A 17,691-nucleotide genomic window follows, 5' to 3' on the forward strand; every position below is an offset into this window, starting at 1 on the left:
TATAGGAAATCTTAAAATCTAATAGTTCATGTCTTACAGTTTCTTTCTTTCTTTTTTTTTTTTTTCCAGAATTGTTTTGGTTCTTCTGTGTTTGTTTTTTGTTTTGTTTTTCATAGAAATTGTATAATTAAGTGGTCAATTTCTACCAAAAAAAAAAAAAAAAAAAGACTGGGATTTTGGTTGGGCTTATGTTGATTCTATAGATTATTGTGAAGAGAATTGATATTTTAACATTTTTTTCTTTCAATCCCCAAATGTTGTTTACGTCTCCATTTATTTAGGTTTTTAAATAATATTTCTTCACAACGTTTGTAATTTTTAATGTAGAAATTCCTAAATCTTTCATATTTTTATGCTATTATAAGAGATACAATTTAATTTCAATTTTTAATTTCTCATTCTATACTTCCCATAGTCTAATTTATTCCTTTCCAAGTATAATGTCCCCATGTAGTTGGTGGGTGAAAGTTGGAAGTCCATGCACAAAAGGAGGGGCTTTAGCTAAGGAAAGTCATAAAAATTTATTTATAAAAATAGAATTAAGAAGAATACATGAAGCCTATTATCACTGGCTATAATCTCTTATAAATTCACTTTAACAGCAAACTCAAGATGGAAAATATTACAGTTTACATGTTGGCCTTATACTTCTGCAACAAGATGACAAAAATGGTCAGTGGTGAGGACTTATTAAGCAAGAGAAAAAAAAAAAGCTTGCATTATCTCTCACTCAAATATCAGGCTACCACTAAATAATTCAAGTAGATTTAACATCTGAATAATATCAGATTTGTATAGTGGTATTTTAATGGTTAATAATATGTTTTTGAAGAAAGGGTTTTTATGTTTAGAAATAAAAAAGGAAACACCCTGGAACAAAAAATTGATGTACAAATTATATAATCATCTATCAGTACTTTGATATAAAATTCTCATTAATTCAGGGGGAAAAATAAGGTTGAATTGAATAAACACCATTTAATAGTTACAAAAATAATGCATTACATCCTCATTAGGATTGAGTTCAGTAGACATGCTGTACCATATATTAGTATCAATGATTACATATTTGACCCTGCAACATGTAATTTGTTTGTCTATCTAAATACAAATTTTCAGATAATTTTGTATTTCTTACATCTAAGGGTATTATAATTTTCTATTCTAGCCCATATAATCCATCTGCTGTTTCTAAGATTTCAATTTACTAGGAAACTAAATAAGTTATTCTGAAAATTCAGCTATGATTTTACTTGTAATTATACTTTGGGTTAAGGCAATGAGATGCTAAAAGTTATAAATCTGAATATCTTAAAAGAAACAGGAGACCAAATTTTGCAAGAAAGTCTTACCAGAATACTTCAGAAATTAAATTCACAAGAAATTAAGGTGTTTAGCCTTAACAATTCTTGTTAATATTTTCTAGAAGCATTAACATCTATTTTATTATAAAATGCTGTTACTGTTAAAATTTAGTAATACAATCTTAGGTTTAATTTTCTTTCTGAAAAATATGATATTTAATGAGAAAGAAACATCTACTTTCCTGTTTTAAGAAATATGTTTTTATGTTAATTAGAATGTCATTTTATTTTACTTTTTTTAAAACAAGTCCTTTATCCTAAAGGGCATTATTCACCTATGTTTCCTACACATCTACACATATTATGCATTTCTAAAAAAGAATAAGAAATATCTCAATATACTGCTGTGAAATAATCTTGTGTATATGTTATTACATTAAATAATCAAGAAGGGAAAAGTTTTGCATATTGTCCTGTGATTTTCTCCTTAACAGTGGAGAATAAGCATAAGTCTTCATATTTTGCTTATTAAAAAAAAATGAAAACAAAAACCAAATCTCTATTCAATGATCCTCTGTTGGGAAAGAAAAGAATTAAGATTAAGGGGACAGTGACAGAAGGTAAATTTCCCTAAATATAGTTTATCTTGAAGATTTACTTTCTAACTATATAGTAATATTTAACATAATAATAAAATACCTAAAAGCAACCTTTAAAGAGTCTAAAGTTAAAAAAACAAAAAAAAAACTACATCCTCTGATAGATGCATAATTAGCACCACACAGAAACTATTGAAGTGAATCTAAAATGCAATACTTTTCCTGTATGTCTCTAGTGGGATATATCTCAAGGAATAAATAATTGTAAAAAAATTAAATTTGTTTTAGTAATTACATTATTGGTAGATTATTTTTGACATGGAAGAAAAGATAAACTGAATAAGATACGTGATATTAAGTAAAAGTCCTGTGTCCTTATCATGAATTCAAATAGTGTAAATTATGAATGATTTTATCTTAATAGGCATGCATATGCATTTGTGTGTGTACATGCAAACGTATACACAGATTTCCAGCTTTATCCAACTGAGACGACTTAGAGTCCATAAGTCCAATAAGAACATAAGAATATAGAATCCATCAGACCATAATAATAATAGAATCCATAAGACCAATCTTACGGAATGAAGATCCCCAGGTCTAAACTTACAGATTCAAACTACATATCCAAAGTAATAGAAAATATGTATGTTTTATATTAAAAGAAACCAAATCAATGATTCTCTGGCTGGGGAAAGAAACAAAGAAAGCGATTCTGAAAGATCATTTTCCTTGGTATACCAAGAAGTAAGGATGCTTCAAAGACTACTAAAAACACATGTGGTAGCCTACATCCAAAAATTGCCACCATAACTCTCATCTGGTGTTTATGGGGTGTGTAGCTGCCTCTGTGATAAAGTGTGGAGACCTACGTAGTCAATAAAATACTTGGAAATAACTATGTGTGTGTGTCCTGTGACTAAGTCATTAGAGTCATTGCTGCTCGTGCTTTGCTCGTACTGAAATGGCTTGCTCTGGGGAAAGCCATCTGTAATGACAACAGAACACTGAAACAGCCTCTGGAGGGGCCCATGTGTGAGGAAGTGAGGCCTCCTGCTAACATGAAGCACAAGCTTGCCAACCATGTGAGTGAAACAACTCAGAAGTGGATCCTTAATTTCTTTCAAGCCCTCAGATGACTGTTTCTCAGACAAACATCTTTAAAACTTCATAAAAGACCTTGACACAAGCTAATGAGCAATACTTAGTCACGAAGGGAAATGATTTTTTTTTTAACTCACTGGTTCTGTGTGAAACATATTTATATAATCACTTTATAAGACTTCAGTTTCCAGGAAGATGGACTGGAAATACTTCTCCCTATTTTTTCTACTAAGTACAACTAAAAAACATGGACATAATATATTAAAAAGAAATAAGAAGGCTGTGAAAGATAAGAGAAGATAAATATTAGCGGTAACTTGGGATCTAAAGAATGACACAATGATGACCTTACTTGGTTTTCTTATTTTATTTGTTTGTTTGTTTTGTTTTGTTTTTGGGAGATGGAGTTTCACTCTGGTTACTCAGACTGGAGTGTAGTGCCTGCAATTTCGGCTCACTGTCACCTCCTTCTCCTGGGTCCCAGAAATTCTCCTGCCTCAGCCTCCAGAGTAACTGGGATTACAGGCACACACCACCATACCCAGCTAATTTTTGTATTTTTAATAGAGACAGGGTTTCACCATGTTGGCCAGGCTGGTCTTGAACTCCTGACCTTAAGTGATTCGCCCACCTCAGTCTCCCAAAGTGCTGGGATTACAGGAGTGAGCTACTGCACCTTTACTTGGTTTTGATTTTGTTTTTCATGTATCAGACATGGAAATGACAAAGCTGGCAACACGGAAATGTCAATTAGTAAAGTGAAAAAATAAAGCCCACAAAACCCTTCTCTTTCCAGAAAAGGAGCAGCCTCACAAGACAGGAAACTTTTAGAAAATAACCAATAACTATATAACTATATTGAACTTCACAGCTTCAAAAAACAAACAAACAAAAGTTATCAAGATGAAGCCTTAGATTTCTGACATGTAGCAGATAATTTTTTGATAATCTATAATTTATATTATTCTTTATTTTGGATGTTTATAGATACTTTAGTGAATGGATTCTGTAGAATTTATTTAATCTTAGAAAACAAATTACTATGCAAGCTCCCTTTATTTCATCATGTTTTAAAAAACAATTTCAGGTACTAGAGAATGGCATGTGGCTTATGAAGTTGTAAGCAAGGTCATCAAGCATAGGAATTAAATACTGACTCCACCCACCCTTTCTCAGCATATGACATTAACAAGCTATTACCTGTTGTATCTTCCTTTTCCATATGTGTAAAATTAAAACAAAACAAAACAAAACCTTGCAGGATTTTTGCAATAGTTAGCAATAATGTCATATATGGTATCTGACACAGGATAGTAACTGTATTATTTGTGGGGAATTGATCACAAAGTTGGCACCCTACAGATCATTTCACTAAATGATAATTCTCCCTGTGCAGGTTATTTCTAAGCAATTTTGAAGAGTCTTTTAGAGAAAAGGAAATCTACAATGCTGAATATTTTAGGCTAGAAGGGAAGGGAAGCTGGCACTGTATATAAGTTCCACCATCTATTCATCATCTAGCTAGAAATGTAAAAGTGTTCTTTCTTCAAGTGAACATAGTTTCAGCATCCAGGCAATCACAAGGTTGAAGCAATTCTCCTACTTTCAGATTTCTTAAATCCCTCACCTCTTATCCCACTAGCTTCCCTCTCACTAAGGAACTGGTCATCCCTTAGCTGAACACCCACCAGCTGCCTCACTGACCTTAGTCCTTCTATTCATCACTTCTGTCCTGGAGATTCATCAGTCAAGTTGCATTATAACACGTCCTTGTTAAAAATTATTCAGTGGTTCCTATTACCTGAAAGACACATTTTCATGTTTACTACATAAGATGCAGGGCCTTTATCATCTGGCTCCCTTTCCTACCACCCTCGTCCCTCATTTAGGCTACAAAAATATTTAATTATTTGAAGTTTCCAAAGCACAATTCACACTTGCAGGACAAGTTCATTCGTACTATGCTTTGTGCAAAAGTGAGACAAATATTAACTTTCTACTGATTTGTCATTTGGATTCTTGAGAACCACTTATGCCTTGTGCCTCTAAGATTCTCTTGTGCAAACAACTTTTTTTTTCAGTCTAGAGTTCCTCTTTCTATAAGCCTCAGGCAAAAGTTTATTGCCCCTGCTGGGAAACTATTACCCAAGACAGGCAGGATGCTATCTTCTGCAGTCTTTACTAACTCTCCTAGGCAGCCATACAGAAATCTTTCTCCTAATTTTTTTTAGCTTAAAAAAAAATCTCTCTTGCAAACAAATCCTGGTGGACTCACATTTCACAGATAAGCCTAGAAACAAGCTGACTAAAAATCTGGTGACACTACAGTCAATTATAAAGTGATGTAATGCAGTGGTTGAGAGCACAGATCTCTAAAGCTACAGACTCTGGGATGAGTCCCTGATTCTTTGCTTGCTTTCTGTATAACCTTGGGCAAGCTGTTTAACCTCTCTGTCTCAATTTCTTCATCTAAAAAATGAAGATAATCATAGCATCTATAGATTAAATGAGTTAACCTATGCAAAGTTTCTACAGGGCAGTAGATAATATTAAGTATTTAAAATTACATATATTAGATAATGTTAAGTGATAAACATTAGATAATATTGATGTTTCTCTTGGGCAACAATATGATTTAGTCAGTAACTGTGACCATGGTTCCATTTTCACCTGAACTATCTGTGAGTACTTTATACTGATGAGGTAGGAGCAGGGTAGTATCTGCTTATAAGAAAACTAGGTGGTGTATGAAAACCCTGCAAGCTGAAAACACTTGAAATAGGTTGGTTAGGAATGAGCTACCTATTAGTGAATCCAATTAGGATAGGAATGGTAGACCAGGGTCCTCATGCACTCATGTATTCAACAAATAATTATCGAGCTACAACTATTCAAGAGCCTGGGAACACAGTGATGGCGATAATTAGTTCCCACCCTTAAGAACTACAAAGTTTAGTAGGAAACTAGGCATGAAAATTTAAAATTATAAAGGCATTAAAAATAATGTGCATAACATACAAGGTAAAGTGGAAAAAGCATTGGAAGAAGATATTAGGTTGATTTATATGAGCCGCACAGAATGTCACAGAAGATGCAACATAATCTAAGACTTGAAAAAAAGAATAAGATTCCTCTGGTAAATAAGTCCAATGATTATATCAGAGCAATGAACACCACCAGTGTCCGCTGCTCCACGCACTCTGACTTGAATTCTTCCTCTCATGGATAACTGCTTTCTTTGTTAGCACACTCATCCAGAAGGAAAACCAAGTCACTTTTGCACACTTCCCCCCAAACTATTTACCAAAAACCCTTGCATCTGAAGTCTTTAATGTATAGCAAAGTTTAGTGATGCTTTAAGTGCTGAAGCATTTCTATACATCAGACACACAAACATCTACCACTATTTTTGAAAATTCTTTAGCTTCCTCACCACTGATCATTTCTCCGATCACTGTTTCCGACAGAACTCGTTCTCATCTGTCTTGTTTCATTGCTACCTCCCTTCTCATATCCCATTTCTCCCTACTTGCACCAAATCCAAAATTCCTTAATAATGTTTTGTGAACAACAATATGGCTCTTTTACTTTGTGTTCTATAAACCAAGGCATCAAAGGCCCAGATTTCGCCACCTATGACAGCATATAAAAATGCCCTCCCCTAAAATCAAAATAATTAGTAAATGTTTAAAAAATTATTTCTTACAGAATTCCTGGTGGCAGCAGTTAAAATGTTTTACCTAACCACCTATGAATGTGTATTGTTTATTGATTGTCAAGTATATGCACAGCACAATGATATCCATGTCATTAAGGCTTGCAAAAATAACTCTAAACTTCATTACTAATTATTTACATTGAAGTTGTGTCTCACCAAGTCTTTAAAATCACAGTTTTTTTTTTGTTGTTGTTGTTCTTTGTTTGTTTTGAGACGAAGTCTCACTGTCGTCCAGGCTGGAGTGCAGTGACACAATCTTGGCTCACTGCAGTCTCCATCCCCCAGGTTCAGGCAATTCCCCTGCCTCAGCCTCCTGAGCAGCTGGGATTACAGGCGTGTGCCACCATGCCCAGCTAATTTTTGTATTTTTAGTACAGACAAGGTTTCACCATGTTGGTCAGGCTGGCACAGTTTTAATAGTTTGTATGTGTGTGCTTTTATTCATCTTAGCCAACATGCTAAATTTAAAATATACATTTTTAACATATATGTTTATATATATTTAATTGTATGTGGATAGACAAATGTGACTAAATAGCAAATGATTTTATTTAAGGACAGTTTGGTGGTGGTGTTTCTTTTTTTCTTTGGTTAGTGACTCCTTATTCCTCTTCTCCTTTTTACCCTAAGTTGAGCCCCTATGCCCAATCTAATAGTTAAGAAATAACTAAATGTCTTCTTCTATTATTCTCTGTACTAATAGAAAAATAAATAAAACCATATAACTATCACACACACATGCATGCATTCACCACACATGTGCATATACACATATGCAGAATAAACTAGGCTAATGAATTTTTGTGACTTGCTTTTCTCATTCAAGAATACATAAGGAAAATAACTATATAATCTCATGTAGATGTAGTTAATTCTTTTTAATAACTATTTTTGATTTATTAAAATTTATAAATAAATGGAAAAAAGGTCTACCAAAAGCTCTTTCAAAACAGTGAATTCATCCCCAAGTAATCAGTAAGAGCAATCAACAAATCAATAAAATCCTACCTTTTATAAACCTAAAATTGTTTATAAAAGCAAACATCCAAATATCTAAAATGACTACAGATTTGTGTCTTAAGAGAACTCACCATACTTTTTGGTGTAGCAACCAAAAGTTAAAGTTGTTCATCGTTTTGTTTTCTTTCATGAGTTGGTTCAGTTAGGTGTAGCCACAGGAGGAGATACAGGAGAGGCTCAGGAGAAAAAAACTTTTTCATATTCACAGTCCAAGAGGCACAAAATTCCACCTGAGTTCACAGGGGAAAGACACTGGGGTGGTTAGGAGACAGAGGACAGGAGCCAGGGGGAGAGATAGGCCACTTCCTTTATTGAGGTTTCCAAAGGGAAGGTAGGGCAGATGGGGTGAATCATTGATGATTGTTTAGTTTGCCTAATTACAAAAGGCGTTGGGCTACCAGGGTGATCTCTAGTTGCCTGGCACCTGGCCCTGGGATGATTAAGGCGAAGGCATATTGCCTTCTGAGTTTATGAACCAGACCGAGTAGGTAAAGCTCCTTACTGGTTAGTTTCCACATCAAAGACATGAGCCCTTTAAGAATTAAGGAGCCCAAGAAGAAGCAGTCACTACCTGGCTAGAAAAGTGTTTTAAGATGTCAAAACACCATAACATAAAGAAAATTTTTAAATATTTTAATATATTGGTTATTATTTAGTTTACTTGTAGAAGGCAATTATGATTTATCTTGCACAGATGCATTGATTTAGAGATCAAATTTCTTGCAATTATATTGTGAAGAAAGACATTTGGAAGACTCATTTTGCTTTTCTATTTCTGTTTAATTGACATAATGAGGTGAGGCAGTAATTTTTTCTCTTGCTAAACAAAGATGGTAAATATTCTTTCTGCAATTACAACTTTACTACAACATCATCACAGACCAGAGGCACTGTCAGCAGAATGCAGTGTGGTGTAATGCAGAGATTCCTCTCCACTCTATTATTAATAGCTCAGCGGGCACAACATCAATTAACCTCTGTGACCTAAATGGAAAAGGAGTACAGATTACATTAAACTGCTAGAACAATATCATGCCAAATATCAGGCATTAGGATAATACCAGGACAAAACAAAAAAGATATAGAAAAAAATAAAGCACATCATAATTGTCAGAGTCAAATCACAATTAACACATAGGTTTGTACTGCTTAAAATATGGTCTTCTTATGAGTACTGAATAAATATTTTTGCTCTCTCTCTCATAGCAGAAACATATTATTAAGACAACAATAGAGATATTCACATTAGGAACAAAAGACCATCAGGTTTCCATATCCTTATGCATATCTCTTAAAACTCCTGATATCAAACTGCTGGATTTTTGCACAGGGCATGTCAGAATGTATTATGTGTTGGGATACTGGAGAGTAAACTGTGTTGTGCAGATGTCTTTTATCTGGAATCACTTGTTCCAGATCCCAGCTTGGCCTTTTGGTCTTTCTTCTCACAGGAGGAAAAAAATGCTAACAGTGTTATCTTTGCCTCTGAGAACAGATAGGATATGTCATTCATTTCATTCACTTGTTATTTATTCCTTAAGTGTCTTGCCAATAGCTGCTATGTTGTGCTGACACCCTAATTGTGGCAACATCTTACCATTTAAAAACAACTAGACTCAAAACAATTATAGGTTTGAGATAATAAGAGAGCTGAGAGGAGAAATTTAGAAGAATGCATATGGTGGAAATGAGGTGAGGGGAACTGAAATGTTATAAATGGAGTGACATAAAGTGCAAGAAACGGAAAGATTGAAAAAACAATAAAAACATTAAAACCACTAAAAAAGTAAGGGCTACTGTTGAGGAAATATTTTCCAGAATTTTGTGGCTATTGATTTGTCTTCTTGACTCAATAAAACTGAGCTATCACTTGAAATATATTCTGACTCAAAATTCTTGTTCCATAATGTTAAGATCTATAGGTTTGTTACACAATAAGATTAGGAAGTATCCTAATTGTTGTTTTCTTTGCTCACACATTACACCGACACATATAAACACAAAAGAAAATGATTTTTTAATAAAATTATGTTATTTTAAAATATATATTTTTTTTTTGGATAACATTTTTTTTTTTAATTGCATTTTAGGTTTTGGGGTACATGTGAAAAACATGCAAGATTGTTGCATAGGTACATACGTGGCAGTGTGATTTACTGCCTTCCTCCCCTTCACCTATATGTGGCATTTCTCCCCATGCTATCTCTCCCCAACTCCTCACCCCCCGCTGTCCCCCCCCACTCCCCCACAACAGATCCCAGTGTGTAGTGCTCCCCTCCCTGTGTCCATGTGTTCTCATTGTTCAACACCCGTCTATGAGTGAGAACATGTGATGTTTGATTTTGTGTTCTTGTGTCAGTTTGCTGAGAATGATGGTTTCCAGGTTCATCCATGTCCCTACAAAGATATATATTTTTGTGTGATAATTTTTGAATTTAAATAATTTCACAGAAAAAAATACATCTAATAAAAGACAAATTCGCAAAACAAAAGAACATGAAGTTAATAGTGGTGTTTACAAGAACACAGAATCAAACACCGCATGTTCTCACTCATAGGTGGGTGTTGAACAATGAGAACACATGGACACAGGGAGGGGAGCACTACACACTAGGGTCTGTTGGGGGGAAATAGGGGAGGGACAGCGGGGGGTGGGGAGTTGGGGAGACATAGCATGGGGAGAAATGCCAGATATAGGTGAAGGGGAGGAAGGCAGCAAATCACATTGCCACGTATGCACCTATGCAACAATCTTGTATGATCTTCACATGTACCCCAAAACCTAAAATGCAATTAAAAAAAAAAGTGGTGTTTAACCACACAACGTTTACATGCCATCTTTGTCATTTATCCCAAGCGATAAAGTCAAATGCTCCAATAGTTTTTCTGTTTTATTCTCAGTTTTGCTTATACAACTTAACATACTTTCTTACGTTGTATTTTCATTTCTGACTGAAGTGCATTCATTTTATTGAAATTGTGGTATGCCATATGATTTATCCTCATTTTGTTGGTTGCTTGAGAGAAACTTTTCATTCACACAGTACACTGCATTGTGCTCATTGCTAAAAATAAATGACTTTTTTTTTTTACAGGGTATTTATGTCTCAAACATGAAACTGCAAGGCTTACATTTATACTTGATTTTATCCTTATTAATTCATTATTCTTGTTTAATAATAATTTACTTGATTCTTAGCATTCTTTCAATTTGCATTTCTTCCCATGCTAGTAAGATTGTGTAAGTTCAATGTGATGAGCACATACACATATACAGGTGATGGTACTACCTGTATGCTTTGTGTAAAATCATTTCCTCACTTTGAAGTCTTGCTAATGTTAAATCTATAATAATCTAGACAGTCTGGTAGTGGCATAAGAATAGACATATAGACTAATTAGAATAGATTTAATTGATCTAAAATAAACTTTTATATTTGTGGTACATTGATTTTTCACAAAGGTGCCAGGGCGATTCAATGGGGGAAAAATTGACTTATCAACAAATGGTACTGGGACAATGAAATATTCATATGTAGAGCTTTATCTTTGACTCACACAATACACAAAAAATTAGCTTAACTGGATGATAGTTCTCAATGTGAGAGTTAAACCTGTAAAACTTCTATAAGGAAACATACAAGAAAATTGTCGTGAGTTTAAGTTGTGAATTTCTAAGATATGACACTAAAAACATGATCCACAGAAGAAATCGATACTAAATTGTACTTTATCAAAATTAAAACCTTTTGTTGTGAATTATATCATTAAGGAAATGAAAGTGGCCAGGCGTGGTGGCTCACACCTGTAATTCCAGCACTTTGGGAGTCCAAGACTGGTGGATCATGAGTTCAAGAGATCAAGACCATGCTGGCCAACATGGTGAAACTCCATCTCTACTAAAAATACAAAAAATTAGCTGAGCATGGTGGTGGGCACCTGTAGTCTCACCTACTTGGGAGGCTGAGGCAGGAGAATAACTTGAACTTGCAAGGCAGAGGTTGCAGTGAGCCGAGATCTGCCATTGCACTCCAGCCTGGGTGACAGAGCAAGACTCCATCTCCAAAAAGAAAGAAGAGAGGAAGGAAGGAAGGAAGGAAGGAAGGAAGGAAGGAAGGAAGGAAGGAAGGAAGGAAGGAAGGGAGGGAGGAAGGAAGGAAGGAAAGAAGGAAGGAAATGAAAAGCAAGAGTCACATACTAGGGAAAAATATTTGCCATTCAGATATGAAAAAAATCTGTGTCTTAAATATATATTTTAAAAATTCCCTTAGCCCAATAAAAATGAGAAAATGTAGCTCTGGTTCAAGATGGCTGACTAGATGTAGCTAGTGGGCACCTCTCCCATGGAGAGAAATAGAAATAACAAGCAAATAGTCACACTTCAAACAGATTATCTAAGAAAGAACAAAGGATTTCAACAGAGAAGTGACAGAAATTATGGAAAGCAGCTGAGAGTGAAGCCAGGCAGACTCCTGGGCTGGAATCAACATGGAGCTGGGTGAGGCTCCCTGACCTGGAGAAGGGGTGAGTGGGGAACTACTGAGGCTCCACACATTCTCTGAAGAATTTTACAGTCCTAGCTATGGAAGAGCCTCTCAACCACCCTTCTGCAGGCCTCCAGACTAACACAGAGAGCTGCCTACAGATTGCACAGCGGCACTGCTCAAAATCACATAGAGTCACACAGAACATTTGAGCCCTGAGCAGCTGCTGCCCAGTGCCACTCTGAAAGCCCAGACCCTAGAGATCTGGGCTTTGCTCTGGGACTGCCAACACCACTTCTGCCATGGCTGCCGGCAGGTAAGGGATGGAGCATGGAAATTGGGCAGCTATGTGTGCCCCAGTAATGGATACCACCACAGCTGCTACAAGATTGAGGAGAGTGTGAACTATGCACCCCATGGTTGCTTGCCTCCACTGTTCCCTCTGACAGGGGCTTGCCATATTCAGTGGTGGGCCCTCAGTGCAGCCACCCTGCCCCTTCCTGAGCATGTCAACTGAAGCTCAGCATCATTCTGAGAGCCCAAATCCTAGAAGTTTGTGTTCTGCCCTGGGGTTGGCACTGCTGCCTCAGCAGCTGCCACCACAGCCAGACCATGGAGGGAGTATGTCCTCCCTACATCTCCATGGCATAACTACTCCACTCTTGCCTGAACCTTTCAGCAGCAGCCTGATACCACCATGCTGACAGCCCAGAGGCCTGCATTCTGTCCTGAGGCTGTCACTGCCACTGCTGGCAAGCCAAGGAGAGAGCATAGAGACTGAGGGTCTTCATGCATGTTAGGGGTGGTTGTAGCTGTTTCTGCTGCTTCAGGACAGCCACCTAAGTGGTAAACACATTTATATACTGAAAGTAAATGAGTGGAAAAAGATATACCATGCAAACTGAAAACAAAACTGAGCGGGAGTAATTATATTTACATCAAAGAAAACAGACTTTATAGAAAATACAGTAAAAAAAATCAAGCATTATATAATGATAAAGGAATCAATTCAACAAGAAAATGTAATGATAAGAAAAATACATGCACTCAATACTGGAGAACCCAAAGTTATAAAACAATAGTACTTGATAGGATTTGGCTGTGTTCCCACCCAAAGTTCATCTTGAATTGTAGTTCTCATAATCCCCATGTGTCATGGGGGGCTAGATACCCGCATTCTGTTGTTCTTGTGATAGTGAGTAACTTTTCAAGAGATCTTCTGTTTTTATATAGGGCTTTCCCCATTTTGCTCTGCACTTCTCCTTCCTGCCACCATGTGAAGAAGGACATGTACACTTCCCCTTCCACCATGATTGTAAGATTCCTAAGGCCTCCCCAGCCATGCTGAAAAGTGAGTCAATTAAATCTCTTTTCTTTATAAATTACCCAGTCTCAGGTATATCCTTAGAGTAGCATGAGAATGGACTAACAGAGTAAATTGATACCAGGAGTGGGTGCTGGTATGAGGATACCCGAAAATGTTGAAGCAACTTTGGAACTGGGTAACAGGCAGAGATTGGAATAGTCTGTAGAGCTCTGAAGAAGATAGAAAAAAATGTGAGAAAGTTTGGAACTTCCTAGAGACCTGTTGAATGGCTTTTACCAAAATATTGATAGTGATATAGACAATGAACTCCAGGCTGAGGTGGTCTCAGATGGAGATGAGAAGCTTGATGGGAACTGGAGTAAAGATCACTCTTGCTATGCAAAGATACTGGCAGCATTTTGCCTCTGCCCTGAAGATCTGTGGAAGTTTTACTTGAGAGAGATAATTTAAGGTATCTGGTGGAAAAAATTTGCAAGTGGCAAAGTGTTCAATTGGAAGCAAAGCATAAGACTTTGGAAAATTTGCATCCAGATGACGTGATAGAAAAGAAACCCCAGTTTCTGGGTAGAAATTAAACCCAGCTGCAGAAATTTGCATAAGTAATGAGGAGCCAAATGTTAATCACCAAAACAATGGAAAAAATATCCGATGGCATGTTAGAGACCTTCATGGCAGTCCCTCCCATCACAGGCCCAGACGCCTGGGAGGAAAAAGTGGCTTTATGGACTGGGCCCAGGGGCCCCCTGCTCTATGCAGCCTCAGGAAACTGTGCCTTGCATCCCAGCTGCTTCAGCTCCAGCCATGGCTAAAAGGAGCCAACATAGAGCTCAGATCATTGCTTCAGATGATGCAATCCCTAATCCTTGGTGGCTTGCACATGATTTTGGGCCTGTGGGTACACAGAAGTCAAGAATTGAGGTTTCAGAACCTCTGCCTAGATTACAGAGGATATATGAAAACGCCTGGGTGTTCAGGTTCATCTTTGCTGCAGGTGAGGAGCCCTTATAAAGAACTTCTGCTAGGCAGTGCAGAAGGGAAATGTGGGATCAGAGTCCTCACAAAGAATCCCTATTGGGACACCACCTGGTGAAGCTCTGAGAAGGCAGCCAGCATCCTCCCGACCCCAGAAGGGTAGATCCACTGATAGTTTGCACTATGCACCTAAAAGGTGGCAGACAGTCAACACCAGCCCATGAAAGCAGCCAGGAAGGGTGCTATACCAGGCAAAACCATAGGCATGGAGTTACCCAAGGCCATGGGAGCCTACCTCTTGCATCAGCATGCCCTAGATTTGAGACATGTAGTCAAAGGAGACCATTTTGGAACTTTAAGGTTTAATGACTGCCCTGTTGGATTTTGGACTTGCATGGGGCCTGTAGCCCTTTTGTTTTGGCCAATTTCTCCCATTTGGAATGGGTGTATTTACCCAATGCTGGTACCCTCAGTGTATCTAGGAAGTAACCAACTTACTTTTGATTTTACAGGCTTATAGGTGGAATGGAGTTGTCTTGTCTCAAATGAGACTTTGGACTGTGGACTTTTGAGTTAATGCTGGAATGAGTTAAGACTATGGAGGACTGTTGGAAGGGCATGAATGTTTCATTAGTCAGTTCTCATGCTGCTAATAAAGACATACCCAAGACTGGGTAATTTAATAAAGGAAAAAGATTTAATGAACTCACATTCTACTGGCTGTGGAGGCCTCACAGTCATGGTGGAAGACAAAGAAAGAGCAAAGTGATGTCTTACATGGTGGCAGGCAAGAGAGAAGTGAGAACCAAGAGGAAAGGGGAAACCCCTTATAAATCATCAGATCTCATGAGACTTATTCACTACCACAAGAACAGCAGGAGAAAATTGTCCTCATGATTCAATTATTTCCCACTAGGTCCCACAACACATGGGAATTATGGGAGCTACAATTCAAGATGAGATTTGGGTGGGGACACAGCCAAACCATATCAATTTTGTTTTTAAATGTGAGGACTTGAGATGTGGGAGGGGCCAGGGGTGGAATGGTATTGTTTATCTCTGTCTCCACCCAAATCTTTTCTTGAATTGTAGGTTCCGAGACATAATCCCCACATGTTGTAGAAGGGAATTGAATATTGGGGGCAGTTTCCCTCATACTATTCTAATAAGTTGAGAATTGCAAGATAGTCACTAGTCATTTAGCTGAGGACTGTGCTGCTGCAGGTAGGAATTTAAATGAATATATTAATTTGTCTATGAAACATTTTAACTGGCAGAGTTACTCTTCTATTGGACATTAGTTTTATATGTCCTTTAATCCTTTATATATCTGTTAATATATCATTACAGTGATCATTTAAAATGACACAGAAAGGGAAATTATAATTCCTGGAAATTATTTTAAAAGGTCTGCTTCTATATCTGGGAAATACCACATAAATATATTCACATTTCTATAAAGTATTTGAATGAGTTTCTTACAATACCCTTTGGTGCATTTAGAGATGTATTCTCTCAATAGATTTATTATTATATATTTGATGGCATAGATTTTTGCCTAGAAAAATCAGACAAAGTCCTAATCAAATATACTAGGAAAAAAGGAAGCAGATGGATGGATAGATAGATAGATAGATAGATGATAAATAGATAGATAGATCTAGATCTATGCATATACTAAATAGGGTTATCAAAATTATAGGTAATTCTCTATTGTTGACAGCATTAGCTATAGTTCTCTTTTTTTTTTTTTTTCTGGGATGAGGCAGAGCCTGGTTATCTTACTTATCCTGTAGGTATCCTATAATTCCTATAACATAGACATGGTAATTATCTGTAAACCCCTTGGTGATAGAAGAAATATTTACCATTTCTGAAACAACAAAAATCTAAAATATTTGAGCATTGGCGAAGTTGTTTCTCATGATGGGAGGTTTTACCCTCTAGTGCATACTCTGGCAATAGTGTAAATACATCCCTTAGCTGATTTAGCCACTAGGAAAGTTTCCCCTTTAGGAGGCTGAGAAAGGATTTGAGCTCTTGCACATGGTGCTCTTATGCACAGATATTTGGATGTTATATCAGATTTTTTTAAAATTAGGTTTGTCATATATTCACACATACACACACACATGTAAATATAGTGTTTTTAGAAATGCCAAGAAGTCTACCCATGTGCCCATGTGTTTCCTTTATTTCCATTACTTTGGGTGAAGATCTTGCAGTTGCCAAATTCTACCACTACAAATGAAATTTATTAGGTAAAGTACATATTTATTTGGTATTTGGCAACTAGTCTCTTTATTGCTAGGTAGTATATTTGTTTAGCAGGGGTCATAGTTAAAGTTTCCAAAAGAAACAACCACGTTACAGAGGGATATCAGCTTAAAGTAAAGCATGAATTCAAAGTGACATTCCTTTCATGGTTTCTGGAAGTGAAATATGCTCATAAACACAATGTGTTTCTAAGTTGCAACAAAGATTGTGAAGACTGTATCTTAAGCCAAGATAAGGGACAGTTAAAAACTAAACACAAGTCTTTTGCCTGCTGCCACCCCCAATCATAAGGGCATCAACTTCTGAGGAAAGCAGGGAAAGTTTATTCTATTAAGTTGAAATATCCTTATTAGCCTTAATGCAGAATTAAAATGTGGTCTATGAGGGAGAATTTAAAAAAATAAGCAGAGAACAACTAATTTATTCCCAATTTATAATATTGTTCTAACTTCCAAATTGGTTCGAAAAGATGTACTATATTTCTGGAATAAGAAGTATGATATTAAAGCTGACCATGTCTCATTATTGTTTTATACTGGATGCAGAAAAATCACAGATTTTAAAAATATAATTAAACTATATATATGTAAGTGTGTGTGCATATACACAAACATATACATATATCTCTCACTAATATTGATAGTGTTAGTCTTATTCATCTATTCCTTATTATATCCTCCAATCTTCCAACCATATATATCTGCTTTAGGCAACTGATAAAAATACATTTTTCCTATTTACTTATATAATTGAGATACCTTTGTCATGTTTCATCTAAAATGTATTGCACAATTTGGCAACTGCAAGATCTTCACCCAAAATAATGGAAATAAAGGAAACACATGGGCGCATGGGTAGACTTCTTGGCATTTCTAAAAACACTATA

The sequence above is a fragment of the Aotus nancymaae genome, unplaced genomic scaffold (genome assembly GCF_030222135.1).
Source record: "Aotus nancymaae isolate 86718 unplaced genomic scaffold, 86718_ANA_hifiasm-v0.15.2.pri h1tg000029l, whole genome shotgun sequence".
NCBI lineage: Eukaryota > Metazoa > Chordata > Mammalia > Primates > Aotidae > Aotus > Aotus nancymaae.